Source organism: Acinonyx jubatus, chromosome A1 (assembly GCF_027475565.1).
Source record: "Acinonyx jubatus isolate Ajub_Pintada_27869175 chromosome A1, VMU_Ajub_asm_v1.0, whole genome shotgun sequence".
In the NCBI taxonomy this organism is placed as follows: Eukaryota; Metazoa; Chordata; class Mammalia; order Carnivora; family Felidae; genus Acinonyx; species Acinonyx jubatus.
In genome coordinates, this window is record NC_069380.1 from 13,650,676 (window position 1) to 13,678,448 (window position 27,773).

The 27,773-nt window shown below is 39.4% G+C and overlaps 1 long non-coding RNA gene and 1 other non-coding gene across 8 annotated transcripts in view; one reads left to right on the plus strand and one right to left on the minus strand.

Moving 5' to 3' along the window:
- Window positions 1-27,773, minus strand: part of LOC106973852 (uncharacterized) — an 89,895-nt gene that overhangs the window by 47,821 nt on the left and 14,301 nt on the right. The gene's annotated exons all lie outside the window — the stretch shown is intronic.
- Window positions 5,087-5,168, plus strand: TRNAQ-UUG (transfer RNA glutamine (anticodon UUG)). The gene has a single exon. It is a non-coding gene; the product is annotated as a tRNA-Gln (tRNA).

The following is a 27,773-nucleotide window of genomic DNA, read 5'->3' on the forward strand; positions in this document are numbered from 1 at the left end:
CTATTTTCTAGGCCTGTCATATTCTCCCATGCTCTTGTAATTAAACGTATTATCCGTGATGGGACACACTGCTCTGTCTGGGTCACTTTTCTTAGTTGTTTGATTACTGCTCTTCACAGCCTCCAGAAGTATGTTTAGTTCATCTGTAGTATTAACTAATTTAGAGCTTGTCTAACATTGTTATAGCTAACTACTTTTCTGCAATCCTTGTTTTCACTTTCACTATTTCTTAAGAATAGTGAGAATTAGCTCATTTACATGCACAGGTAAAGTCATCAGTAATTATTTCCGGTACCATGGGTTCCATCTCTAGGTTGACTCTCTTTTCCCCTTTGATGGCGTAATGCTTACTTGTTCACAGGGCATGGAGTTTTGAACATGCCTCATTGTTTTTGGAACTTTGATTCTTGAATTCTGCCATTTTCTCTTTTTATCTGACACTTTTTTTTTTTCTTCTGGTGCTATGATGTTATTTCCTCCACAGTACCATCTTTCTAGAATGTCATAGGCTTGTATTACCAAATACAGTAATGTCTTTTTATAGTCATGCTGGATTTTTTTCTTGTTAACCTCTTAGGATGATCATTGAACAGTATATTAAAATAGATGGACACATTATTTTTAAAGTATTTTTTAGTCCTCCAACAGGATTTTCCTGGTGCTTAAGGTTTGGACATGAAATGATAATGGCCTATAACATAAGATAATTCATGTTTATCGATCTCTTCAGGTAGGATTTCCAAGTAAATTAGAGGCAATTCTTTTTCAACCTAGCAATTTTTCTTAGCTGGAGCTCAGTACATCTACCTTCCCTTGCCTTGATGCTGGGAGTTGTAGTTACAGAGGGTGAGTGATATTCCTGAACCAGTCAGAGCTCAACCTTTAACTTTGCCAGTGGTGCATCTTCAACCCCCAGCCACCTGGCCATGTAAGCAGGGTGACTGAAATGTCTTTTCTCACTGACTGGGTTTCCTCTTCATTCAAACTATAGCAAACAACTGGGGTAACTATAAAATATAGACCCTGTTCTAGAGGATAAAATGGGCCATGCGCAAGGTTTGATTTGTTTTTAAATGGTTTATTTTGTCTTTCACAAAAAGACTTCTGCCTCTTTCTCCTCCAAGCAGATACAGTGACAAGTCTGCCCAAGACCCCAGACCATTGTGCCCTTCCACACCTGCTTCCCAAAGTAATGTAAACTCCCACATCTCTAGTTCAAGAGGTCTTTATATTTCCATAACTGAAAAGTCTCTATCTCCATAAAACAGTTTGCTTGGAAGCTGTACTGGAGTTTCCATCTTCCACCTAGTAAAATCTTCTTGCGGTTTTTAAATAACGAAGTTTGAGAGATTAGGGATATTATACTCTGCTGTCTTGCCCCTAGCTTTTTTCAAAATTCATGGGAACTGGGAAAACTGATGCAACTTCTCATAGTCCCTGGAATGTGGTACTATGCACTACTGCACCCATGTATTTTTCATCCCCATTCAACAAATGTCTGCTGAGTGATTTCTCTGTATGTGGCTCTCTCTGGGATCCATCAATGAACAACCAAGACAAAAACTCCTCCCCTCATCCAGTGATGGAAGGAATACCCACCCCAAATAAAATGATTAAGTTAAATACATATTATAGATAGGTACAAGCTCTAAGGGGAAATATTAAAGAGGAAAGGGAGATGGGGAGGTCAGGTGGCGATGGTTCTGAGACATCCCACAAAGCCTTAAAAGAAGAAAGAAGGGAACAGCAAGGTCAGGCCTTGAGGCAGAGCATGCCTGGCAAGGGGGCCAGAGAAAAGAACCCAGCATTTACAGTACTTTAGATCTCCCGTGACTAATATTTTCTTCAAATCAAGAAAAATGTAAGACTAAAGTACAGTAAAAGATTTCACATGTTCTTACGTTTTTCCTGACTCTTGGAGCACCTGGGTGGCTCAGACGGCTAAGCATCCAACTTCAGCTCAAGTCATGATCTCACGTGTTCCTGGGTTTGAGCCCCACATTGGGCTCTGCCCTTGCTGCTGGGGATCCTCACTCCGGCCTCTCTCTCTCTGCCCCTTTCCCACTCATGGTTTCTCTTTCTCTCTCTCTTTCTCAAACTTAATTAATTAATTAATTTAAAAAAAGTTTTCCTGACTCTTGATTGTATCTGAGATCACTGAGCTGTCTTAACTCCTTAGCACACAGAGGGCCTTAAAAGATTTCTTCAACTTTTTCTGCAGCTTAGGCCAGTTTTTCTAAAAGCATCCACTTTGGATCTGTTTCTTCTAAATGTGTAGACTATAATAAAACACTTTTTGGATATATTTGGGTTTTCTTATCCCCCCTCTCCCTGCTCCCCTGCTGTGATCTTAATTGCTTAGAGGTGACATCTCACTGACAGCTGCAAGGCTGCAGACCCCATGCCAATCTCACCAAAATGAAATCATTCAGCACCTGAGGGGACTGTGGCCGTCTGGACTCTTCAGTTCTGGCTGAGAAATGCGTGCCCTACTTTGATGGTCTGAACCACAGGGGAAGAAGCTAACCTAGAGGAGTTTCTCTTTCTCTCCTTCCTCACCTCTGAGGTTGGCTTAGCACCACGAAGGGGCCTACAGACCCTGCCCCCATACTTCTGAGCCTGGAAATTCTGTGAAATCAAATCAGCATGAAAGGCCAGGGGACTTAGAGTCACAGTAGAACGAGGTGGAGGTGAACACTCAAAGTCCAGCGCGTACATGGGCCAAATTGGATGAGTGGGGTCCACAGCAAACTTGTGAGCTTGCATACTTTAGGAAAAAGCCAGTTCTCAGATCTAGCCGGTTGGTGCCCTGTGGCAAAAAACCGCAGAGCTGCCAAATCAGATTTTTAAAGAAAAGACAGAAATCCCAGGACTTGTATGAAATGTTCTCATGCTTTAATGTTGGCAACTGGTAATAAAAATAAATAAATAAATAAATAAATAAATAAATAAGTAAAATAAAATGCGGGACAATCTTGGATCCCATCAGCCATTTTTGTCTGTTTCATGGGGTTCATGGTAGACTGAAATTCAAAAACAAGAGGTGGAACAAGGAGAGTAAATAATTTCCAAATTGCATGCCAATTCTGATTTATTAGTTGTGGCCATTTCTGGGTCAGCAGGAAAAGTACTGTGTTACATTATCAGTGTTGAACGATGGTGCATAACACATATATCCGCCATTCTTGAGGAAGACTATCCCCATGACGGTCAGTGTTAATGGTGATAGAATAAATGTTTTCAGCTGCCCTACTTCCTTACTCTTTAATTTAGGCATGTTTCTCTCAAGTTCTCCAGAGCCTGGGAAAACAGAGTGCCGACACAAACATGAGAGTCCTGCCAAGGATCAGGTGCCTTTGTTCATAATTCACGATGCACAAATCAAGCTAACACAGCACTGAAGAAGGAGGGCAATCAATTTGATCTATCAGTAGAACACCTAAGATGTCATTTATTCAGAGTCCTTGTGATGGAAAACTATCAGAACAGAGTTTCACTACTCTAGACCAATCAGGTGTCAAATTATTGAATGTTTTAATCCCTGCTGGTCTTCTAGCTAATTTTAATTTACCAAAATGAGTTACTCTTTAGAATTAGAATGGTCTTTAATACAAAGTCCAGACACTTTTATTTTAAAGAGAAACAATAAAACCCAACACTGGAAAGCAACATAAAGACAATTATTTTTAGTGCTTTAATCCTTGACTGGGAGACTGAAACCAACAAAGTAATTGAAAAACTTTATCCTCCAGGAGGTAAGGGCATTTGAGTGTCTAGAAATATATTTTTAAACATACATCCATTTATTTTCAACTCCAGAAGGAATTTCTTTATAGAAAAACAGTAGCAAATCTCTCAGATAGGTTCTTATCTGTTAATTCGCTCAGCTTTCCTTCTAATACATCCTCTACCAAAATTCTATTCAAAATAAGAGAACGTCCACAAATTCCATTTCCAATAATTGTGTACGCAGTACCAAAATAAACTCCTTGAGTAAATTGAGTAGGTGGTAATGGCCTATATGATGAAGGAGTTGGGTGTAACAAATCCCCTTCCCAACCCCCAAATCTCTTTCCCATCAACATGCTGTCAAGGCCTAAAATTCATTGATCAGAATCTTTCTGAATATGTTTTAACAATTCCTTATTACAATATTTATTATTATTATTATTATTATTTTGTAGACGTGAGAATTACAATATTATTTAATCTGGAATATCAAAATTTCAAAATTTCAGTGTTTTTGAGACTATAAGGAAAAATTTGGGCTTCCATGGAAAATTGTGCTTTGTCTATAGCATACTCTTCCACTTTTTTGGTTCTGAGTCTAGGGGAGATTTATTTCCAATTTTGTAAGCTGTTGGCAGCTGACAGCACTGCAAAAATAATTCTTGTCTGTAGACACGCAAGTAATACTGACTGATGGAGGGACCCACCCTCCCACCTGTGGAAAAAGACAGTCTTTTCCATTGGTATATTCATTTCAATAGTCCTCATCTAGAAATGTATCTGTTCTTTTGGATTCTTCTTTGAATTGCTTGTAACATCTGGTTTTTCACTGATCAATGAGTTAAGTAAGATCTTCAACCCGTGTTTGTTTTATATTTGTAAAAAAGTCATGATTTTCCCTATTTTTGAAAATTACCCCCCAAAAAAATAAGCTTTCAAGCCTGATTAATGTTGTGTGTATTTGTGTGTGTGTGTGTGTGTGTGGTGTGTGTGTGGTGTGTACATGTGAGTGTGTGTGATTTAATTATCCTATCAATACTTCCATTGGGGGAAAAAAAAAACTTCCATCAATAAATTTGTTTCCAAAGAGTTTATCTGAGCAGATTTCCACTCTTTTTTATATTTAAAATCTTATTTCACTTCATGGTTTAGACAAAGTGACAAAGATTATAAACAATTTGTGGGGGGAAAATCACTCAAATGATTATTGAGAGTTGCTCTGTTCCAGTCTTATTCATTGTTATAGACTAGTTGTTTACCTTCCCACCACAATTAATATGTTTAAATTCCGATCCCCGATACTTCAGAATGTAATCATATTTGGAGTTGAGGTCTTTAAAAAGAAATGATTTGGGGCGCCTGGGTGGCTCAGTCGGTTGAGTGTCTGACTTTGGCTCAGGTCATGATCTCATGCGTGGGTTCGAGCCCCGCGTCTGGCTCTGTGCTGACAGCTCAGAGCCCGGAGCCTGTTTCAGATTCTGTGTCTCCTTCTCTCTATGCCCCTCCCCAAATCATGTTCTGTCTCCCTCTGTCTCAAAAATAAATAAACATTAAAAAAATTTTAAAAAATAAATAAATAAAAAATAAAAAGAAATCATTCAGTTAAATGAAGCCATTAGGGTGGGGCCCTAATCCAATATGACTGGCATCATCACCATAAGAAGAAACATTAGGGGTACTTTGCATACACAGAGACACAACATTTAGATGACAGTGGTTATCTAAAAGCCAACTGATCCTTTACTTATGGCCCTTACAGGAAACCAACCATGACAGCACCTTGATCATCTCCAGCCAGTACTGTGGAAAATACTATCGTTTAAGTCATCCAGTCTGTGGTATATTGTTACAGCAGCCCTAGAGCACTAACACATTCATCTATTGGACCAAGGGGACTAGTATGTGTCTCACTATTGAAGATCTCTCTTCAAGGCCATCCAAGAACAAATTCACCTCTATGGTATCCACCACCCCAGGCAAAGTTATCTGGTCAATGCTCATGCTCCAAGTCCTCAAAGAGTTTCTCCCATGTTACAGGGTGACCAGGCCAGCATCCCAAGTTGTCATGCCTAATGCTTCCTTTGGTAAACCTACCTTCCAGTTCAGCTTAATCTTTGATCCCTTCAACATCAGCCCTGTTACCAGAACAGCCTCTCACTAGGTTCAATCGTGCCTTCTAGTGGAAAGAAAAATTCCAGATGATGGGGAATTCCATGGCGTGGTGAAGGAAGTAGGTTGAAATAATGTAGGAGTGAAACTGGAGATAAAGACCATCCATGGATAAGCCACAGAGCAATCAAAATTCCCCAGAATAAAGGAGGATTAGAGATGGAGAGGATGACCCTAGAGCCAAAAGCCAGAATGCTGTCATGAAATGTGGGAGAATAACTTGAAGATTGATGCAGGAAATGAAAAAGGGGCTAGCGCATGAGAGTGGAATAGTCTGGAATTAGCAATGGAAGCAAGATTGGCAAGATGACAGTACTCTTGTCCTAAAGGTATTTCAGTCATGAAGGAGACACACCAATAAACAGATAATTAAAATACGCTCCTTATCTGTACATGATCAATATATGCTAAGGGAGCCCATAAGAGATATACGTATCCTGGCCTGGGTCAGTGCAGAGCATAAAGAAGGAAAGCATTAAAGGAGACCTGAGCAGTGTTTATTCAGCACCATACAGAGAGAAGTACCAAACGTGGCTGAAATGAACTTTCCGGTCACTGGAAAGGCATCTCTGTAAGTGGAGTAGAGATGATTGATCAGGCCTTGTCATAGACTAATGAAATCTTTTCTTGTGTTCACTAATCAATATTCTGATTATCAGTTTATCTTTCTGAGTACCCGAATTCCAGCAAAGGAACACCCCAGATGGAGAATGTATGCATTCCAGCAACTAGAATTGAATATCTCAACACTAGATTACTTAGGTCTCTTGTGAGTAGATTGCCCCATGAATCATCTTTCCTAGGTTTTCAGCTCAGAGAAACTGACAGGGCTGAGGGCCAGACTAAGGGCCTTGTTAGATTCATGAAAGGTAATGGCTTCTTGACAGTCTTTTAGCATTCTCGTGGAAGGACCCTAACCTACTCTTTAGCCCCTTTGCAGCTTTTAACAATGGGCATGGCAAGTATGAATTGGATGTCACCAATCAGCTCTGTGGAAACATAAACCCATTTTATTTTTATGACTACACATACTTTTCTTTGACCAGCCCTGTTATTGCCCAATAGCAGAAAAACTAAATTTGATCCAATCAGAAAGCTTAACCCAAACCAGTAAATTTTCCAGTTGCTTTTAATTTAAAATGAGATCTCTTAAGTGAGTATCCAGTCAGATGCAACTATTATTATCAACTATCACTGTCCAGTTCAGTGTTCTCTCTCTGCCTATAATAATCCTCCTCTGCTATGGACTGCATGTCGGTGTGTCCCCAAAATTCATATGTTAAAATTCTAACCCCCGATGTGATGGTATTAGAAGGTGGGGTCTTTGGAAGTGATTAGGTGGCAATCTCATGAATGGGATTAGTGCGCTTATAAAAGAGACCCCTCCCCACCCCTCTCCTCGCCAAAGCTCCCTAGCCCCTTTCACCCTATAAGGACACAGTGAAAAGATGGCCATTTATGACCCAGGAAGCGGGCCCTCCCCAGACACAGACCTGACCATGCAGGCACCCTGATTTTAGGCCTCCAGCTTCCATACTGCCAAAAATTAACGTGTGTTGTTTGTAAGCCACCCAGTCTGTAGTACGTGTTATAATAGCCAAATTGGTCAGAGGCAGTCTTTATCCACCTAACTCTCAGGAAGCCTGTGAGGGCTCCTGGCCCATCACCCATGTGGTGTAAGACCTAAAATTAAGATCCAATATTATGTGCTGCTTTGACATCTGATAAAATCTGTAGGGCCTCAAATAACCTAATGCCCAAATTCTCCCTACTCTACCCCATGTAGAAGGTCCCTTGGTTGAAAAACCCTCCTCATCGAGGGGACCAGGCACAGCTACTGCTTATCCCCGAGCAGTGGATTTCTGTTCCTTGCCCACCCCCAGAAGAATTCAAATAAGCCAATCACATCCTCCCACAGGAACCAGTCACCTCAACCTCTTGATGCTATAAAGGCTGCCTCCCAGCACCCTTGACTGTTTGGTCAAGTCCTCATACAGCCCGTGTGGCCTTGCATAGCAGACTGTATCCTCCTCCCCTGGGTGGTGAGTACGTATAACTAATTAACTACCAGCATTTCATGTGTCCAGTGTTGGGTGTCCTATGTTTGGCCATCCTGATAACTTTAAAGCAGAAATCCTGTCACCAACAGGGTCCATAAGAGGTGATTAAAACACCCAGCAGCAGCAGGGAAGGAATGGAGATTCAGTTACGTGACTGACTGCATTGAGTATGGGGAGGTCTCTTCAGTTAGATCTGGCTGCTGGAGTCCTGACTTTGCTCACTGACACTGGTGTTTTATCACTCCCAATTCTTTGGAATTGTCCTTTAGATGGTCTACAGAAGCTTAGAAAGAAAGGCCTTGGGGCGGCTTCCTGCTTGGGCAATACCCAGTGTGTTACCCATAGGCAGGCTTAATCCATGGGGCCTTATCCTCCCCTCTCCCGGGAAGCCTCTTGTTGCAGGGTAGCTGGCCAGCCAGCCAAGACCTCAGCTACCTTCCCTAGTTGACTCCAAGCCTACAGGGAACCTCTGAATCTCCCTAAGCTGAGCTTGGCTCCAGAGAAAGCTGAAAGTGATCTCTGCTTTCTCTTGATTCACGTGGTTGTCTTATTGGGACCCTTCTTGCTCCAAAGGCAACAGAGGGCTCTGCAGATTTTGTTGCTCAGAAAACTCTAGAAACCTTATGTCAGTTTCTGACTTATTTGCCTTTATCTACAAAACCGGAAGTGATGGTTTAGAATACGTTCCTCATGTGTAGGCATGGGGTCAGAATAAATCAAATGCCTTCGTTATCTCTCCTTTTCATTCCCTCTTTTGGCTTTCCTTCCCCTCAAAGCTTCATAGTGACTATGGTGCCAACTGTGGTTGTGTGCTCACCTTCTTTACTTCCTTTCCTTACATTCACCCCTTGTTGCAATCTGATTCCAGGCCCTGAAACTCCTCTCCATAAGGTCACATTTATCTTCAAACTGTCAAATTCAATGACAGTTTATGTCCTGCTCTTATTTGGCCTCCCTATGGCATTTGTCACTGCTGTAACACTCCCTCCTTAAAACTCACCTTAGCGTTAGTGACACCACCCTTGCTGACCTGTCCACCTCCTTCTCTGACCATTTTTCCGTCTCTCGCATGCAGGATCTCCCAATGATGCCTCAATGATGCTGCCATCACTGCTCAGAGCCTGATTCTTTGTTCTGTGCTCTTCCAGCCATATACGTCCTCACTGGGTGGCCATGTTTAAGTCTGTTTTCCTTCAATGGCCATTTATGACCCAGTTCCTCTAACTTCTTATTTTCAGCTCAGACATCACTGCTGGGCTCTGGACCCACAAAGTCTGCTCTGTATTTGACATTTCTACCTGAAAGTTGCCTAATCACTTCATACTCATGAATTAATTAATATGAATTAAGATCCTTTCTTCCCTCTGTATGCTTCTATTTGAAGGCATAAACATTTACCCAATGGCTTAGTGTTTCAGTCATTCTAGACTTTCCCCCTTCAGTCCCCATCTCCTAAGAGTCTGCTTTTACTTCCTACATATATGTTGGGCTCTCTTTTTTGCTCTGCTGATCTGAGACCCTCATCTTTTTTTTTTTTTTTTTGCCTGATTATTGTTCTCTCAACCTCTAGATTGCACAAACCCTTTATCCTACCCACGCTCCACAGCGATTTTCTAAAATTGTCAATCTGTTCATGTCAGGTCACTTTCTTGCTTAAAACCTTTCAGGTTCCAATGACTTTTAGGATGAAGGTCAAATGCCTCAGCCTAACAAACAAGGGCCATCGTGATCCAACGGCAGAGAGGTTAATACTTCAGCATCAGCCTTTGCTCACTAGAGGTGAGAACGTAGACAAGTTACTTAACCTTCCTATACATCAGTTTCTTCTATCTGAGAATAGAGATAGAAATAGCACCTATGTAATCAGATTGTTGTGAGGACTAAGTGAGATGAGGCATGTGAAATACCTATGGCAGTGCCGAGCACATAATAAACAGCCCATTTTTATAGTAGGTGTTATTATTATATTCTTTCTAATCTTTTTCATCCCTTCTCTTTAGACATACTGCTCTACTTGACATTTGTGAAAGCAGCTTGTGATTTGATTCTTTTGGCTTTCTTATCACGGTTGCTTCCTCTGCTTGTAATGCCTTTCCCCCATTCTTTATCTAGCTAACACACACTGAGTTTAAAAACCCTTCTCATGTCACTTCTTCCAGGAAGCCTTCCTTGACGTTTCCACTTCAGTCTCCTCCAGCTTGCCCTGGGCTTTCATAGCCCTTTATAGATATGTTTATCTCAGCACTTAATACCTTGCATTAGACTTGATCATATGTCTGCCTCCTATGCAAGACCGCGTGATACTTAGTGATACGATACAACTCTCTGTCTGCAGTTCCAAGAATAAGATTTCACACCATTGAACTAGGGGTTCAGTAAAAGAAATTTACTAATTTACTAATACTTTCTTTTCATCAGAGATGCCAAGCCAACTTTGCTTCCCAAAAGCACCTTTGAAATGATTCTTATCTCATTCCTTCCTCTATTAAAAATCCCAATTTCTAAGCAGTGCTATTAGCTTACTGCCAATGCTGAAGCTGAGCTAGTCAACTGATATTTACAGTTCAATATACATATGTAAAGGATATTTGTATTTTCAAACAAAGCACATATTAAGACAATGGAATGAATTTTTACTGATGACACTGAAAGAAGTATAGCAGTAGGAGGGGGTGGAGCATGATAAGGTGGGGAAGACAAATTTACATGGGACTTTCTTAGCACTCTTCAAGTAACATTAAGTGGGTGTCCAGCACCTATAAGTAAGGAAGACTGAGGACTACACTATGAGGAATTAAACTAGGAAAGCATCAATAAACTTTATAATTAAGCTAGTAGCTGACATATTTGAGCAATATGAGTAATAAAAAAGCAACATGACCGTATAAAGAGATAACATCTTGATATATGCTGTAACACGCTAAGTGAAAGAGGCCAGATACAAAAGGTCATATATAATTCTATTTATATGAAATGTCCAGAATAGGCGAATCCACAAATACAGAAAGTAGATTAATGGTTACCAGGAGCTAGAAGAATAGGAAGTGACTTCTAATGAGTACAAGTTTCTTTTGGGGCTGATAAAAATGTAGTGGTGATGGGGGCACAACCTTGTGAATATACTAAAAGCCACTGAATTGTACCACTTTGGACGGGTCAATTTTATGGCATGTGAATTATACTGCAATAAAAATGTATAAGAAAAAAAGTGATGCACCAAAAATTATTACCAACAGAAAAAAAAAACTGTGAGTTATTTATTGTTGCTATTAGAGGGTCCACAAATAAAATCACATTTTCTAAATATGAAGGATTATGTAGCCAGCTCTTTTAATAGCTTATATAAAGCATTTTTACATTTCTTTTCCTCCAGTTTCCCAGAAACCTTCTGCTGTATTGTAACCATTCATTCATAGACTCTAAAAACTATAATTGTCAGTTAGTTGGTGTTTTTATTTCGGCTTTAAACTTCAATTTTCTTTAAATAATTTCTATTAGTTTATAATGCCCAATTTAGCTCATTCAATAAAAATAAAAACCTGCACTATTTTAAGTTAAATTCAAATCTCCCTTTTGACCATTAGTTCCACTTTCAAGACAGACATTTTAACTATTCACTCTGATGCCATGATACGCTGTAATTAATAACATTTTCGATTTCTTTTTATTTTTCACAGTGACATAGCTTATTACTACTGTTCACTATAAATGTCAATTGTACCAAGGCATAAATGGAAACATTCTTTAGATAACAGAAAAAATATACTGACGCTTTACTGGTAATCTCCAACCACTTAGATAATGCAAAGTTGAGAGATCATTGAATAAATGCTTATCGAATGTCCACCATGTAAAGCTATCGCTTTCAATCTTTTTGTGCTTGAGGGGATATTTTGAAAACCAGCTACCTTAAGCAACACACTTGAAAAGATTAAATGTACCATATAAGTTAGCAGTAATTATACTGCAATCTCAAAATATAATGTCTCATCGTATCTATATAAGTATGTAGTCATTATCACCTCAAACCTGTTAGGATGGTAGTCATCAAAAAGTTAAAAGATAACCAATATGGGCAAGGATGTGGAGAAAAGGAACCCTTGCTCCCTCTTGGTGGGAATGTAAATTGGGGCAGCTGCTATGGAAAAGAGTATAGAGGCTCCTCAAAAACAAAAACAAAAACAAAAAAAAAAACCCCAAAAACAGAATTATCAGATGACCCAGCAATGCCACTTCTGAGAATATACCTGAAGGAAATGAAATCACTATCCCAAGAAGATATTTGCACTCCAATGCTTATTACAGCATTATTTACAATAGCCAAGACATGGAAATAACCTAAATGTCCATCAGTGGACAGATGAATTAAGACAATGTGGTATATGTATACAATGGAAAATTATTCCACCATAAATTTGAAGGAAATCTTGCCATTTGTGACAACATGGATGGACCATGAATACATAATGCTAAGTAAAATAAGTCAGACAGAATGTGGGAATCTGAAAAAATTGAACTCATAGATATAGAGAACAGATTGGTGGTCGTCAGATTTGGGGCTTGCAGAGGTGGGCAAAATGGGTGAAGGGGAACAAAATGGGTGAAGGGGGATACAAACCTCCCATTAATTTATCTTCCCTAAGGTAAATTAGTCCTAAGAATGTAATGTACAGCATGGTGATTATACTTAACAATACTGTACTGTCTATTTGAAACTTATTTAAGAGAGAAGACCTTAAAGCTTTCTTAAGAAAAAAATTTTGCAACTCTGTGACATGAATGTTGACTGAGCTTGTTGTGGCAACCATTTCACAATATGGGAATCATTCCATTGTACAATATCGAATCATTATGTTGTACACTTAAAAATGGTACTAAACTTATAGGTGCAGAAAACAATAGCTCTAGTACACCTAACACTAATTGAGATCTTTATATCTCAATAAAACTGATAAAAAGTATACAGTCATCACGGTGTTCAGAATGACAATGTTCATGTTTCTACCAACTGTCTGTTCATGGGAATGTCAGTGTTTTTTAGCATGCACCTCAAAACTCTTCCAGCCTCTACCCACTACCCACTTCCAAGGCTACACTTGCACATTTTCAGCTATTTATTACAGCTGTACCACATCTCCCAGTACCAAAATCTGTATTGGGGTTCTTCAGAGAAATAACAAGAACCAATGAGAGTGTGTACATATAATATATTTATATATATATATGTGTGTGTGTGTGTGTGTATGCGTGCATGCGTGTGTGTGTGTGTGTGTGTGTGTGTGTGTGTGTGTATGTGTATGTAAATACATATATACTGGGGCACCTGAGTGGCTCAGTTGGTTAAGCATCCGACTTTGGCTCAGGTCATGATCTCACAGTTCATGGGTTTGAGTCCCGCATCGGGCTCTGTACTGACAGCTCAGAGCCTGGAGCCTGCTTCAGATTCTCTGTCTCCTTCTCTCTGCCCCTCCCCTGCTCATGATCTGTTTCTCTCTCTCTCTCTCTCTCTCTCTCTCAAAAATAAACATTAAAAAATTAAAAATGTATATATCAAATTTGTTATATGTTTATTATTAAAAATTGGCACACATGATTATGGAAGCCAAGAATTCCTAAGACCTGTACTCAGCAAGTTGGGGAACCAGGGGAGCAGATGGTAAGTTCCAATCTGAAAGCCAGCAGACTCAAGACCCAAGAAGAACCAACATTTAAGTTTGAGTCCCTTAGCAGGGAAAGCCCAGTGTCCTAACTCAAGGCAGTCACGCAGGAAGAGTCCCACCTACTTTGAAGGGGGTTAGCTTTTTTTTGTTCCATTCAGTCCTTTAACTGATTGATTAAGGCCCACCCACAAGGAAGAGCAATCTGCTTTACTCAGTCTACCTACGCAATGTTAATTTCATTCAAAAACACCCTCGCAGACATACCCAGAGTAATGTTTGACAAACTATCTGGGCATCCTAGAACTCAGTCAAGTCGACATATAAAATTAACCACCAGAGTTTCCCAAATAGAGGGAATTTAATACAAGGATTTGGTCACAAAAATGTTAGCAGAGCTAAAGGAGCAAAAATCGAAAGATGTGTTTATACAGGAATGGAAGAACAAAAGAGGAAATAGAGTTACATAGATACCATGCCCCTGGGGTGCTGAGGCTTCTGGGAGCTGCTTTGGCCAGTGCTGCTGCTACACTCGCTGCTTCCACCCTGCAGGAGGCCGAGCGCCTGCATCTCCACTGAAACCGCAAGAGCTCAGACTGGGAGACGTTCATTACTGCTGCTGCTACTACTGAAGCCAGAGCCCACACGCACTGTGCTGCTAACTCTATTGCTGAAATCACTGCCTGGGCAGGAACCCAGGAGCCTAAATTTGTCTGCTGGCTGCTGCTTCTGTCCAGAAGTGCTGCCACAAGCAGGAAAAAATGGCTTGTTCCCCCTTCCACCCTTCATCTAATCTCCCACCCAATGCCTCCCATGGGCATGGGTAGGACTTATATGTAAGCTCTCAGGCAAGAGAATCTGGGAAATATCGTTTGCCACCTTTCAATCCCTTGTGATTCAACGGAGATAGAAATGGGGCAGAGAGCCAACAGCCACATAACCAGAACAGCCCACATGATTACTCTTTTTTTTGCATGTAATTTGTCCCACATGGGGAATCAGCTCTGCTTTTTTATTCCCCAAACCCTACTAAATGCAAGCTGTTATGTGCAGCAAACTTTTTTGAAGGTTTTATATAATTGAAGCTATAATGACATAGGGGAGGAAAATCTCAAAATTAAGTACTAATTGTGATTGTTCCTACAAGCCAAGGGGGAAAATAAATGTAAACACTTTTGTAGGGGTTCTCTCCTGGCCACCCTCTAGGTTCCAGCCTTGTTTGTTTCCCATGCTCAAGGTCCATCCTCCTCTCTCTGTTCCTTGCAGCCTCACATCTCCTCTTCTCCAGGTTACATCCCATACTCCCCACCCCTGCCTCACAATTCACTTGTTCCTCCTGGAAGATTGCAAACCAGTCTTCTCTTGACAGAGATGTCCAGCTTTCTTTGTTTTCTCACTCTTACCTATATCAAAGTACTTTTATTTTTATGTATTTACTTATTTTATAATTTTTTAATGTTTATTTATTTTTGAGACAGAGCATGAGTGAGGGAGGGGCAGAGAGAGAGAGAGAGAGAAAGAGAGAGAGAGAGAATCTGAAGCAGGCTCCAGGCTCTGAGCTGTCAGCACAGAGCCTGACATGGGGCTCAAACTCATGAATCATGAGATCATGACCTGAGCAGAAGTTGGACGCTCAACCCACTGAGCCATTCAGGCGTCCCTATCAAAGTACTTTAAAAATAAAATATCTGTCTGCCCAAGAAATGCATTTGCCACTGCTCTAGATGGAGAAAGCAGTTGTAGTAAATTTTTGTTTTAAATGATCATTTCTTCTTTCAGTTATTTGCATCCTTTTTCGATGCAGTTTTGAGAATATCAAGCCTCTTTTTATTTGCAGCAAATGATACCTTGCCCTTCACTGTCAGGTACCATGCACTCAACTCTGTTTCATCTGCAGACACTGCTGTAACAATACACTTACTTAGTTGTATAGCAAAATAATTTCTTCACATTGTTGAAAAGTTGTCCTCATACCTGTGAAGTATGCTGAGATCTTCACTGACCGAGATCCTCTGAAGGAGCAGATGATCGCAAGTGTGGTAGCAAATACAATGAATATGACATTAGCCCTTACTTTCAAGGAGTCTCCAATCCATGTCAGGAAAATAAGACCTACATATAAAAACTACAAAATAAAGCAAAATACTTCAAGGTCTGTTGGGGGTGGGGAGATGGGAAGCAAAGAACCATGGGAGTTCGAAAATGGCTTTTGCAGGATGTGGCCTCACAGCTAAACGTTGGAGGATGAGTTTCGACAATGAGAGAGCGGGAAAAGAAAGTGTAGGTGGAAGGATGCCATAGGACATGGATGCACAAGAGTACAACCACCTTCAGGAAACTGTGTGATTAGTAAATATCTTCTCTCATTGAATAGTTTGCCTTTTCATTTTGCTGATGGTTTCCTTTACTGTGCAAAAATTTTTTGTTTTCATGTAATCTCTTTTGTTTATTTTAGTTTTTGTTTTGTCCTTGCCTGAGAAGACTGGTCCAAAAACCATTGCTAAGACCAATGTCAAAGAGCTAACTGCCTATGTTTTCTTCCAGGAATTTTATGATTTAGTGGAAATGCAAATCAGCGTAGCCACTATGAAAAATAGTATGGAAGTTCCTTAAAAGATTAAAAATAAAACTACCATATGGTCCAACAATTTCACTTCTGGTTATTTACCTGAAGAAAATGAAAACACCAATTCAAAAAGATAAATGCACCCTTATGTTCATTGCAGCATTAATTGCAATAGCCAAGATATGAAAGAAGTCTATGTGTCCACTGATAGATGAATGGATAAAGATATGGCATATATGTGTGTGTGTGTATGTGTGTATATGAGTGTGTGTGTGTGTGTGTGTGTGTGTGTATAACGGAATGTGAATTAGCCATCAAATATGAAATCTTGCCACTTTGGGCCATATGGATGGACCCACAGGGTATTAGAGTAAGTGAAAGAAGTCAGACAGAGAAAGACATGCTATACTGTTTCACTTATATGAGGAATCTAAAAAACAAAACAGAAATATACTAATAGATACAGGAAACAAACTGTTGATTACCAGACAGGCACAAGTGACATAGATGAAGGACATTAGGAGGTACAAACTTTCAGTTATAAAATAAGTAAGTCATGGGGATGTAATGTACGTGGCATAGGGAATATAGTCAATAATATTGTAATAACTTCATATGGTGAAGATAGTGACTAGACTTGGGATCACTTCGTTATGTGTAAAAATACCAGGTCACTATGATTTACACTGAAACAAATAGGGTGTTGTATGCCCATTATACTTCAATAAAAAGAAAAGAAGCTGTGAGTAGTTAACATAAAGTCTTGAAATTCTAATCAACCTGAATGACTTTTTTTATTCCTACCTTTATGTGTTTCTACATCAGATCGACCATCACTATCTTAGTGATAAGCCATAAATCTAGATGCATTGCTTTATTCTCATCTACCTCTTTCAGATTCAGGAGGTGGAGGATAAAAAAATACAGGTCTTTCAGGAAACAGACTATTTGCAAAATACTTGGGAACCCCCTCAGGGGAAACTAGTGTACAGCAAGCAGGGTTCACCTATGAATCTGGGTCAGATTGAAGAGGAAAAGCACTGGGACATTTACGATGCTTCATTTCTCTTTAGTGTTAGTAATTAGTTCATCTTACCTCACTCTTTTTGGGCCTATAAATCTTTCTTACCTCTCTTCATTGACTTCTGATCTTCCTAAAATTGGTCTGGTTGACTCTGCTTTCCTTTGTGTTTCTAGACTTAATTTTTTATTCGATAATTTATTTGACTTCATACCCTGGTATCTATTTCTCATCTAACATGATGTTTCCAATATAACCTAAATCTGAAGTAGGTTCATGATTACTTCCCTCCTTTTGGTAGTTCTCAATGCTGGGGTGGTAGTACCCCCACAGAAGGTATCTGGAAATGGAAATGAGTAGTGGTTTGTATTGTCACAGGATTGCAGGGTGCCACCAGCATTTGAGGGGCAGGGGCAGGAATGCTAAAAGTTCTACAATTTGGGGGATATTCTGACAGAGTCGTTTTCTCATATAAAATGCTAATAGTCCACTTCATGGAGAAATATTGCTTCTCTTGATGTTTTTATTTGTAAGCGTATTAAACAGGCCCAAGCACTTCAGCAGAGTGGACCAAAATGATTCCCCTTAGCAGTCTAGCATCATGCCTTGTGTATTTTTTTTTTTTTAATGAGGAATTGAGAGGAGCTTGTTGCTATAATAATAGATTTATTGCTTGGTCCAGGAAGGCAGAAATTCAGACTTAGATCCCCAATTAATCACTCCCTGTCCGGCAATAATGCTGTTTTCCACCACAAGGGCTTCACAGGCATTTTGCAAATTGTCTTTATCCATCGTCAACCGGTTCCCTCCCTGCTCCCCCCCACCCAATAAAGTCACAGGAAGTGTGCTACACAGAAAGAACCATAGCAAAATGGGGACCAAAATATCACATCATAAATGGCTGAACAAATAAATGCCTAATATATCAACGAGAGTTTTTATTACAAGCTCAGATGAAAGACTAAGGTATATATGAGCTGGCCTGTGCTGAGACTTCTACTCCTATTCTGCTCCCATACAGAGATGTAACTTTCCTAGTGGCTGAATAGAGGAAGAAAGTGAAAGAAGAAAGGATATTGGCTCTGTAGCTAGGATAAGTTTTAGTTTAATTTATTACCTTGGTCTCATTCGTCAGCCAGAGATAAATGTACAAAGAATCAGAAATGACAAAAGAAAGAAATCTGAGTCTTTTAGTGCCTAGACACAGGTCCCATCCAGTCTATGTCCTAGAGAGAGATGCAAGAAACAGAATGTACAAGACGGTGAACAAGGCTGAAATTCCTAATTCTGAGTGTAAAGCTTCCTAATGCTGTTGCAATTCTGCTCAGTAGAAATCTATGATCTAAAGAATGACTTTTGTCTCTTGAGACTTCATTTTCTTTCTTCCTTCCCAGAGATAGAGAACCAAAAAGAGGGTTGGTAGAAACAAGCCTTGAAAGGTGGATGGAAGAACGTTCACACTCTATACCTTAAGCCTTCATGTGCTTTTTTGGCAAAAGGTGGTCATAAATAGTGTTATAGGGTACCTATATCAACAAATTTATCAACAATTATATCAACAAATTTGGCTTGGAGGTGTGAGATGCATTCTGGAAAAAAGAAGAATCCGTATGAAAAACTATGAGGTATAGGTATAGTGAAGAAGAGAAAGTTTGATCATCTAGGGGTCGAATTGGCAATATTGGTTACAAAGCAGATATGGAAACTGGGAAGAGAAGGTAGTCAAGCTGATTACCAGATATGAGGAGGGAACTCTGCACTAAAATGCAACAGATAGGATGCGGAGCATGTTTGGGGTAAGAAAAATTGTTTCTGGTAGCATGTTAAATCTGGGTGAGGTGGTATATCCAGATGAAGATGTCCAGGAGGCCATTGGTATATGGGTCAGGTACTCAGTAAAGAAGTCTACACCATGTATTTCCTTGTCTAACAGGAACCTATTTATTCTTCAAGGCCCAACTCAAAGGTTTGCCTTTACTCACTCATATAAGCAGGATTCCATGTAATTGTTCCCAACACGCTTTATACCATTTCTGACAAAGCATTTATCAGATTTTTTGTTCCTAATTTTTTTCATGTTACATAAAGTCCTGGGTCATGATGTATGCATCTTTATATCTACAATACTTTGCACAATCTAAATAATACTTACTGAAATAAAATTAATTAATATTTTGTTACATGGTTGAGATGGTTCTGGGAAATTTGGTAATATATGTGAGACCTCAGGCAACAGGTATGTTAGTAACTAGTCAGTCCTCTCTAGTCACTGGTCTTTTTTTAGTTTCTTGAACAAGCAAAACTGACTCCCGTTTTAGATCATGGCACTAACCGTTCCCTCTGCCTCGTGTGTTGTGACAGTTCTTCCCATTGGTATTCTTGATTTTCATGTGATCTCCTTAGAGAGATACTCCAACACAGGAATGTCAACTCAGCCAGAAACCCCCCTAGCTTGTCATCGTGCTTCACTTTCTTCACCGTACATATCACTGTCTGATATATTTATTTGCTAATTCTCTGCTCCCGTAGACTGTTAGGTCCATGAGAGTGGAGAACTCTGTCTTAGGCACCACTAGACTCTTGTTCAGTGCCTGGAACAAGTAGGCCCCCAATACATATTTGTTGACTGAACGCATGGAACAGGTCACTGCCAAGGGACAGAGAAGAGGTTGCAATAAGCGTTTGCAAAAACACTGGATTTACTCTAATTTGGATTTGCACGTTCAGAAATACAGACTAATGTGGTAAGTTACCATGTCTTGGTGGTTTCATTTTTTCCTCTACCTGCGGTTTTCTCACTTTAGCAAATCCCAAGGCAAAAACTCAAAAATCCCGCTGTCCTTAATTTTCACAGCTGAGTTGCTTTGATTACAACTTCAGTGATGATGGGCTGGATTCTTTCTAGGATCTCTTTGTTAAAGATTTTATCTTACTTAGTGCCGCCCATGAATCTGAACAAAAAACCAGGTATGCCATTCGTACAGTTCACATATCACCTCTACAATAACAGGAAAAGACACAGAACATCTGAAAGAACCATATGCAGTACCATGCTGCTGCCTGCAGAAAGATGTGACCAAGACTCTGTAACACCCTGACTGCACAGTTTGTAAATTGCCTAGTTAAGTCTGGACTCAAACTGTGTTACCCACTTTTAAACTGTGTTAAATTTCTCAATACTTTAGAGTTGCTAGGGTGAGCCCATTTACTGTGACAAAAGGATTACCTTTAAGTTGGTCTTTTACTTTAAGTAAGTAATATTTCTTCTTTAATGATTCTAACAAAAGAGGGCTATAGTTTATTACCTGTGAATGAGAAAAAGAGGACTCCAAGGAGTCCTGGATTCTAAGAGGAGACACTATGAGTACATGTGCATTGTGGCCACAGCAGGTTGGGAGGCTGAGATCATTAGGATGACGGGGGGCCTAAAACACAGCATCTCAGATCACGAATACATATTCACAAGTAGATCCAAATATTTAATAGGAGACTTAAAAATGATAAATATTTCTCCTAATTTGCATTATTAAAGAAAGATTTACCTTTTTAAATAATAATTTTGAAATTAGTCCTCATCAAAGGGTTTCCCAATCATGGCATCAGCTGTTAGAGATTGATTTTTAAAAGTACTGAAAGGATATCTCTTTTCACATGGCATTCATTCATTTTATTCATTTGCACATGTTTAAAGGTCCTTTCTTCAACATCTTTCCATGTTCTTTTTTTTAAGTTAATTTATTCATCTCAAGAGAGAGACAGAGCACGTAAGTGGGGGAGAGACAGAGAGAAACGGGAAGAGAGAGAATCCCAAGCAGGCTCCACACTGACAGCGCAGAGCCTGACATGGGGCTCTGTCTCATGAATTGTGAGATCATGACCTCAGACAAAACCAAGAGACAGACGCTCAGCTGAGACACCCAGGTGCCCCTCGTATTCTTTTGGCCAGTAGGGACTAATATTATTTTCTGTCGTGCGTGTGTGTGTGTGTGTGTGTGTGTGTGTGTGAATGCTATTCCATTGCCATCTTCTTCTGGAGGGTCAGGTCTATACCAGTAGCAGTTCTCAAAATTGGTTTCCGTCTTCCACATTTCATCCTTCAAGGATCTCTTGAGATTTTTGGCATCTATGCTCCACTTAATTTTGCTTTAGAATCTTTGACTAGTGGTATAGTCCCAAAAGACCCATCAAACTTCACGTCTTTACTAACAAATAGACATCGGATTTCTCATAGATTTTCGTCATCTCTTGGGAGGTGTGCTCCCTGAAGGCAGCACTATATTTTCACTGAAAGAGGCACAATTAAGTGATATGGAAAGTTGTATCTGAATTTTAAAACTAGCCATAAAATTGACATTGGGTCAGTATTCTCTGTTGGAAAGATGCTACTTTAATTACAAAGTGACACGATTTTAGTTTTTAGAATAACATCAGAGAAAATTTTGCTGTTATTTACATTCAGTCTCCTATCTTTAAGTCAAATAATTAATTCTTGCAGGAGGGGGTCTTAGAAAAGAACTTACTCTGTACCCTACAGATAGAGACCAGTGTTACTTTGGAGGCTCGATAATTATTTCTTTGGAGGTTCTTTAGTTACATCTCCCTCAGAAGCATCAGGGAAGACAATAGGCAACTACAAAATCATTTTGTTCAGTTTTTTTGGAAACTGCTAGCTACTAATCCTCTACATTTTCTCATCCGCACACCTCTCTGTGCCTCACTACTGAATCAAGCTTCCTTCCTTCCAAAACCTTTCCACTGTGGCTTCTGAAAACCTCTTTACAGGACATTCATTCCATTTCTTTGTTTTAATTAAAATTCAATTTCCTCTATGGACACATTGCTTCCCTTGAAATGGCCTCAAGTGAAGGCTGGTCATTTCTCCAAAAGCTAGGTTATCACAGAATTTAAAAATGGGCTTGCATGCTTTAGTTCAACATTGCCTCTTCCAGATCATTTCAAATCATTGCTCCTCACCCTTGTACAAAGACTTCTGCTTTGGGGATCTTTCCATCTAGCTATGTCATCTTCTAACAACCACCACCACACTAATTTCCAGAACGTCCTCTCTTCCTAAGTCCCATCATCGTCTTACTTGCCTTCCCTTCTTTGCTCATGTGGTTAACTCATTTAACATCTAACCTTATATGTCCTTGATTCCCTAAGCTTTGACAATCTGTACTTTTTGAATTCTGCCTCCAACCTCCTGTGTCCTAGACATTTTTATCACCCCAACTGCTGCATATCAAAATTCATAAGCTTTAATATCCTTATTCTGATTCTTATTTTGATTCCTCAAAATATCTTATTCCTTACTTCTATTTAACTGGCTCTCTGAGCTGAGAGTGATCTCGACCTTTTTCCTATTTTCCAAATTTATCAACTGTTCCTGTCTTAACTTTATTATTTGACTAAATCATATGATATTATGATACAACACCTGATACAACCACGCTGAAGCTAATATCTTTAACTTTGTCGTCTGACGTGAATGCCTGGAAGCATCCTCATCTTGCATCAGTAGTATTGTCAATGTTTCTCTTCCTATACCCATGCTGCTGAATACTGCTGGAGAACATCCAGCAGCCATGAAACTGATGCTACTACAAATATACAATCTCTAATATCAGCGGTATTCTCAGGAATAGTCTTTTCATGTGACACTACTCTGCTTCTTCTCTCCTGCCCTATTCTCATTTTTAACACCGCTTAGGGTGGATATCCAAGAATAGATATTCCTTTGAAAAAAAAAGTCATTTTTTGCCAGATGAACTTGTAAGCTGGAAGTAAATTATTATATGTTCTCAATTTCTTAGTTTTACCCTTAGTCCAGAATAGTACTTCCTCCAGAAAAGTAATGGGAAGCTTGGTATGAGAGATCTCTACTTTGTGAGAGATTCTTCCCAGTGACTTTTTTTCACTTTTAAAGGATGCCTAATTAAGCCAGTCATATTAGTTAAGATTAGCTTTGGCTAATATGTTAAATGTTTAAATTAACAGTAAGTTCTCAAAATGGAAGGTTTTTTTTTTCATTTAAGAATTCAAGCTGGTTTTGTGGTTTTGTTCCATAACAAAACCATCGGAGAACCAAGTTTCTTATTGTTTCTCTGTGAGTAGGGTGTTAACCCTCATTGCATGGCTTATGATGGGTCACTGGTATACCCATTAACCAGTGGGAGCGGCATGCATGCTTTTATGTCAAATCTTAGAAGTGGAATGCTTCACTTCTGCTCGCATTTAATTGGCTAGTAGGTTCTTGGCATAGTGATTGAGAAGAGTCTAAGAAGTATAATTGCTCTGTATGTCCAGGAACCCACCTAAAAACCAGGGTTCCATTACTCTAAAAAAGGGGGAAAACAGATATTGACACTTAACTGTCACAACACCTCTTTCGCCACTCAAAAATCCAAACCCACCCTTCTACCTAAACATAAGATACATATATACTTTCCACAGTGATATGCAGTCTCTTTATAAAGTCCAGAGGTGGCTCTTCATGAACAACAAATGATCATCTTTCCTCCATATTCAACCATATAAAATAATCACATAGTATGAATAGGGTATTTGTAATAACTCCCTTTTGGAAAGGAAAGACCTGGAGATGTACAAACACCTCTGGTTTTTATTAATTATAAAATTCTTGAAATTATCAACTTCTTTAACTTCTTGCTCTGGAAATGTAGTAGAGTTCCTTGTTCCATCTCAGGTTCTGTTCTCTGGAGGAACCTGCTCATCTCCTACCCTCTGTGGTTCCTGGTTTTACTTTCAGAGTAAAACCATTGTAATGGACTTTCAGAGTTCGCTATCCATCATGGCTACAGCCGAATAGGCACAGGGAGTAGATGGGAAAGGGGGGTGGGAGTGCAAAGCTTTTGTAGCTGCTTCCTGAGAGTGCAAGTTGAGTCCAGGGTTTCCTTTAGGGATCTAACTATCAGTACAGGTTTTAAAGGCATTTCTTGGGCAATATAATTCTCTCAAAACTATATCAGACTCCCAATATATTTGCTTTTTTTCAGTTTTGTAAGCAAGTTGACCAAACCAAAGATCTTAGGTAAGATTTTTAAGCCTGAGAACTCCCTGACTCTCATTTACTGGGCTTTGGTTTCTGTCCCCCTCTTGCTTTACCTCCCGATTTAAAAGCAGCAGCTTGAGGCCAGATGAAAAAATTGTCTTGGGTATGAAGACCAAACCCTTAATCTAATTTTTAAGTCCTGAGTTGGGTCTCACTGTTGGGCCACCATGGCTTGGGGCCACAATTTTATCTTCTGCTAAGTTTGAGCCACCTTTAATAGCTACTTCAGTGTACAGAAGTGTTGACAGGATGCTAGGCTCCTTCCAGACTTTTCAGTCAACTTGGATGGCAAACCATGGGCAGAGAGTCTTCTTGGCACTTGTGATCCTTTCCTGCTCTGCTTCAGGTTGACCAGCTGTTGCCAGAGTTCATCTCTCTTTTAAAGGTTTTGCTGAAAGCAGCAAGAAGCAGCCAGCTTACATCAAAGATCTGGAATGGCTTTATCCACTTTCTTTTAAAAAAAATTAGAAGCCTATTTATTTATTTTGAGGGAGACAGAGACAGCACACAAGCAGGGAGAGGCAGAGAGAGAGGGGAAGAGACAGAATCCCAAGCAGGCTCCACGCTGCCAGTGCAGACCCCGATGTGCGGCTCGAACCCACAAGACCTGAGATCATGACCTGAGCTGAGACCAAGAGTCAGACGCTTAACCTGGTGAGCCACCCAGGCACTGTGTACCCACTTTCTTTGGAGTTATAGGCTCAGGTGGCGTGTGGTCTGTCTTCTATGATGTCACAGGCAATAGTTTTAGCAACTATTTTCCCATGACTTAGCTAGACTCACCAGTTGTGTCACTGTTGCCTGCTGGGGCACTCTAAGCTAATGCCATACATTTCAGATTCTGTTCTGTTCATTCCCTCTTCCAAGTACCTAGTTCTGTATTAGTTATGATACAGGTCTGGCAGCTAAGAAAGAGGTTCAAAAGAAGTTATTTAAATAAGAAAAAGAGACTATTTCCTTGTTATATAATAAAACAAGCTGGTAAGGCAGTGCAGCTTCACATGGTTGTCAATACTCAGACTCCTTTTGTTCTGTTTTTCCCATTAGTGTGACGCCAGTGATATGAAAGAGCTCACCACCATGTCTATGTGCTAACCAGAGGAAAGAGGGAAAGGACCCACTTCATTGACACATACCAGTCATCAACCTTGGTCACATGGCTATTAAGAAGCTTCAAGGAGGCTGGGTAGCCAGAATTTAGGGAGGAGGATGAGGTGGGGAGAGTAACTACTAGTTAATCACACTCAGCTACTCGGATATTGAAAATTACATTTAATTTTCATTTAAACTTACAATAATGTGAGTTGGAACATTAAAGAAAAAAACACTAGAGAACAAACAAACAAAACTAGAGAATGTTTTCCATTCCATTCATGTGTCCCTGATCTTTGATCAGCAGGATAGGAAGATCTGGATTTGACTTGATTTTCAAAATGCTTTCCTAATAACTGAATAGAAAAAGTGCACCATCCTTAAATGTTATTTAGTTCTTCCCTCTGTCTCTAAGCAGATGTGCATTTAAGATATGGATAACTTTCATTTAAACATCTTTAAGAAAAGCTATTTCACAAATTCCTTCTATTGAATTTAGTGTCTCTCAGTTATCTAGCCAAAATGAACCCCTCAAGCTGTACATATCCCTTACACAAGGTTCAGCCCTCATGATAAACAAATTATATATGGGGCTGACCTAATATAACAAATTCCTTGAGAACTGAGGTTGCACATTTCTGTGTTAGTAGATACTGTGCAATTCTAATGCTAACTTAATGATATTTTACATACTTAAAGAGTTACTCGGGTACATACTATCTCATCTTCTATTTTTTGCCATTGCGTGTAACTGAGGAAGGACAATGGGATTTACCAGCAGAAGAGAGCTTAGGTTCAATGCCTCACAGCCTGTTTTGGCCCTGCACCCAAATGGTATAGACATAAAAGTGGGATTTTCTGACTATTTTTAACCTCCCCACCCTGGAGAACAGGGACTGCAGGAAAACTAAAAAGAAGAGGCCTTTATTTTTTTTTAATTTAGTACAAGCTTTATAATGAGAATGTAATGGATAGTTTCAGAAAACAGAATAGAAGAATCTTATTGAATAAACCACGAGCAGAAGCTTCATAAGAATTTTGCTCCTTGAACCCATGCTCTTAGTAAGTACTTACATATTGGGTTATTCAGAGGACCTGCTATTCATTTACCAAATCATTCACATTTAAATGTATTTACATAGGTAATTTACATGAAATTATTTCTAGAAATCATGATCATTTAAAACCTGTCGCATGATAATGATCTCTAATTTTGTGGACCTCTAACTTGTTCACACGTTTAGACTGACCTTCCATGTTTTTTCAACTGTGGCATCTTCTAATATTAGATACTTTGGTTTCAAGAGCCCACAACTGCATAGAGCTTGAAATGCGTAATAAACAATTCTATAAAAGGGAGGGTGGAAGTTGACCCAAGAAGTAGTAATACACAGCATTCTCAAACACTCCACCTCGGTTGCCTTCTTTTACTTCTACTTTCATATCTCATAATTCAAAATTCTGGGGAGCCGTCCCTGGAATGTTGTTTCTCCTGATCATAAATACCCACATCCAATATATCAGATAGTACCAGATATTTTAAAAAATGAAACAATGAATAGCCCCAGAAAAGCAGAAGCTTCTACTTATTTGAAGATATATATATATACATATATATATGCACAATATATATCTACGTATTGATAAATACACATTCTCTTCACCCCAAGACTATGAGATTATGAACTGATTTTTTTTAGTTACCTAGTATTTTAATGTTACATTTGTCTGTCATCACTTGTTTTATTTACATAAAATCTGAGTCACATTCAAAGAGATCATTTGGTTATAATTTGTTTTCATTAGGAGCCAAAGGTTTTAGATACTGTGTGAAGAAAGCAAAAGGTATATAGCTGGAGTTTTTTTTCTTTGCCAGTTGTTGCTATTTTACTAATTTGCAGGCCACAAAATGCAAATCATGCCATTAGGTATCAAACATTCAGTTGCTCATTCATTCACATCACACTTTTCACAAGTGCCTACAGGGCACTGTAGAGCCACAAATGAAGAAGTGGTTTTCAGGCAAGTAAGGAGATGAACAATTTCCATCCACGTTCAAGGGCTGTAGTGGAAGGAGCGAGGTGAGAAACCTAATGAATGTTTGTTATGTCCTAGGTATTGTGGTTGATGTGATTCATTAAATTAACTCATTGAATCCTTTACCTCCCTGAAAAAAGTATTACTAATTCCAAAAGAAACTAAAATTCAGAGCGATGATGTGACACTCTCAAAGGCACAAAGCCAATATGCACCAGAGCCATAAATCCAAATCAGGCTTGTCTCACATCACAGGTGCATTCTATCCACTGCATCCAGTGACCTCCTCGAGCTCTGAAGGTGCCACAGGTGCCAAGGCTTTAACTCTGCTGAAGGAGACCGAGAAACTTCTATGGAAATGGGACAGCTG